The 3,334-nt window shown below is 41.7% G+C and overlaps 1 long non-coding RNA gene across 1 annotated transcript; it reads right to left on the reverse strand.

The window, feature by feature from the left end:
* On the reverse strand, positions 1,135-2,061 carry LOC110436686. The gene is made up of 2 exons (XR_002454514.1): positions 1,787-2,061; positions 1,135-1,631 (listed from the first exon to the last, which is right to left on the reverse strand). It is a non-coding gene; the product is annotated as an uncharacterized LOC110436686 (long non-coding RNA).

The following is a 3,334-nucleotide window of genomic DNA, read 5'->3' on the forward strand; positions in this document are numbered from 1 at the left end:
CAAATGTATAGATGGAAGAGGATAGGATATGTATGAACAACGGTGAAGTTCAGAAGAACAGAAACACATTCTTTAGAATTCAAAGGGTTGGATATGTATTATGTTCTAAACATAGGATATGATTTGGAGAAGCATGATAGGATGATGATTTTGGCATGATATTGTCAAGAAGATTGATTTCTAGTTATAGAACATGACATGAAAAAGGTGGTAGAGGTGGTTGTCTATAGCTAGAAGTTGCCGAGGATGATGTGAGGGAACACATATAGAAAGTTATCAAAGTTACTGAATATTACTTCATAAGGATGTATGAGTTCTTCCAGAGACATGTAGATGTTATATGGGAACACTTAGCTGAATGCAAAACATGATTGTAAAACCAGGTTACTGTTGTTTTTGCAGCAGTGGTAGCCACCATTATGGAATTAATATCTCTGCCATCATAACATAGTTGACCACCAAAGTTTTCAGAGTCATGTGCAAGGATATGACGGATATTTTGGATAAAGGCTTTGGTGGTTCACGCAGCGGTTTAGCAAGAAATGCAGTAAAGCACCGATGCATCCGTAACATGAACGCCAGCGGACAGTGGTGGATATGATGAGTGTTTGCATGGTTATAACAAAACCTGAATGATGATATGTTTTCTGGGGTTGTTGGGAATATATACAAAGTATGTTACTACAAAAGAACATGATGTTTCGACCATTGGTTAGTCAAGAAACAAGAATACAAAACAAGTGACATAACTGTTTTCTGGACAGCAGGGAAGACAAATATTGAGGCATCAATATCTCAGCCATCGTGGCACCTATGGCCAAACCAACTTGCAGAAACATGTGCAAGTTCATGATACATATGTGGATAAAAGGATTTGTCAAATGGAGCAACAGATTTTTGGGAACACATGTGCCAACTGATGGCATCGTGGGCTCCAGTGCAGCAGGGACAGTGAGCACAAGAAAAATAATATCGCTTTTATCTTGAATCCTATTGTTATGGAATTTCTCAGGTGTGTGTGCAAGGATATGAAACACATTGTGGTTGAAGAACACATTCACTGGATCGATGGAACATCTGGTACACGCATGCCAACCGGTAGGAACTGTGCTGCAGGGCAGCAGGGACATCATGCACAAGAACATTTATATCTCTTTCATATTGAGCTCTAAGGCCATGAATTTTTTATGAGATGTTCTCAAGGATATGAAACACATGTCGTTCAAAGAAATTTGTAAATGAGATTATACATTGATGGGAACATGCATGCCAACTGACCGTGCAGCTGCTGTTTGCACGGGACAGCAACACACTTAGAAATATAACATCATATAATCGATGGAATCATGATTTATGACATAAAAATTGCAGAAGAGATCAACATATATTTCAGAGAGGAAAGTGTGGGTTCTCATATGGGGATTATGTGCAGCAGGCAAGGACCTCGATGGGGAATTGACGCTTACGATCAGCGGCAAGATAACCTGCGATAAGCATGGGTAAGTACTGCAGGCTTGTGAGATGGGGAGGAACATCAAAGTGGCATCCATTTAGTGGTGCATCAGCACAACATGACCTTAAGATGATGAGGGCGACGTTGCTGCAAGATCAAGTGTGGGTGATGGGTTGATCTTTGATTTCGATGTCGGCAGCAAGCATTCACCCGGGATGGTGAAATTGATTCCACCATATGATGCATCCATGGTAGACAAAATTGATCAGAGAGGAGGATCAGGTATGGAAAATGGTTAGCAAACTGAAAGAGAAAAGATGGGGGCAACCTCACCTTGGTTGCAACCTATGAGCTCTGTATAGAAGAGGATGACAACAATGTAATGAACATGTTTAGGCTTCAAAATGAATGGTGCAGTGGCAAAACAAATTGCAGCAGTGAGAGCACTGCTCTTTGATGGAGAGGATTTTGGAGGGGAGAGAAGGGGCGTCCATGAGATGTAGGTTCTCCTTCTCGGGTGTATGAATGAGGGAGAGAAGAGTAGAGGGGACATGGCTACTGTTGTTGTGGAGAAAGGAGAGGAGAACATATGGAAGAGGAGAGGGCAGCCATGGGGAAGGAAGAGAAGATGATGAGGTGTTTCTTCTCTGGTGCTTGTATGAGGGAGTGAAGAGAGGAGAAGGCGCCCAGCTGCTGGTTATGCATGAGGAAGTGAATGGAGGAGAAGTTATGGTTGTCAATTGCTGCATGGGTGCATGCACTTGAAGGGAAATAAGGTGAAGTTAAAATGGGTGCTATCAAAAAGGAATGGAAGGAGAGGAGGCTGCTGGTTGTGCGTGGGAAAAAGAGGAGAGAGGGGCTGTTTCATCAGCTTTCACTCTTGAGATTAGAGAGTGGTGAAGGAGAATAACTAGGGGCATATAAAGGGAGTTAAAGGAGTAACATTTTTCTGCATTTTCTGCATGAGATGAAGGGAGTTGGAAGGGGGCAGCCATAGCTATGGTTCTGCTCTGATTTTCACTCTAATCCTGATTCAATCTGTCTAAAAAGTATTAATGGGTCCTACATAACCCTAATCCCTAAGAAAGATGATGCTTCAAAAATTAACGACTTTAGACCCATTTCTCTTCTAAATACTTCTATAAAAATCCTTACTAAACTTTCGGCTAATAGACTTCAAACTGTTTTGCCTTCTCTCCTCCATAAGAATCAGTATGGTTTCATTAAAAATAAATCAATTCAAGATTGTATAGCCTGGGCCCTTGAATATCTCCACTAAAGAACTCCTCATCCTGAAGCTTGATTTTGAGAAGGTCATTGATAAGGTGGAACATGATTTCATGATCCAAATAATGACTCACAAAGGCCATCCCCCAAAATGGATCCAGTGGATGTCATCTATCTTTAGTTCTGGTACTTCATCTGTCATCCTAAATGGGCTTCCTGGGAAAGTTTTTCACTGTAAAAGAGGGGTTAGGCAAGGGGATCCCCTTTCTCCTCTCCTTTTTGTCTTAGCAGCTGACTTCTTACAAACCCTTCTCAACCATGCAGTCTCTTCTGGAACTCTTTCTCTTCCCATCCCCATTACTGATCAAGATTTCCCTATTCTACAATATGCTGACGACACCCTTATCTTTATCAAAGCCTGTCCCACTGAACTTGTTCATTTAAAGGACATCCTCTCCTCCTTTGCTGAATCCTCAGGGCTTGAAGTAAGTTACTCTAAGTCTATGATGGTTCCCCTTAATCTGCACCAAGATGCAACCCAATCTCTTGCTCAAATTCTAGGTTGCCCTCTTGGAGACCTTCCTTTTACCTATTTAGGTCTCCCCCTTTGCCTTTCTAAACCATCAGTAGCTGATTTCTGGCCTCTAACCACTA

This window comes from Sorghum bicolor, chromosome 6 (genome assembly GCF_000003195.3).
Source record: "Sorghum bicolor cultivar BTx623 chromosome 6, Sorghum_bicolor_NCBIv3, whole genome shotgun sequence".
Taxonomy (NCBI): domain Eukaryota; kingdom Viridiplantae; phylum Streptophyta; class Magnoliopsida; order Poales; family Poaceae; genus Sorghum; species Sorghum bicolor.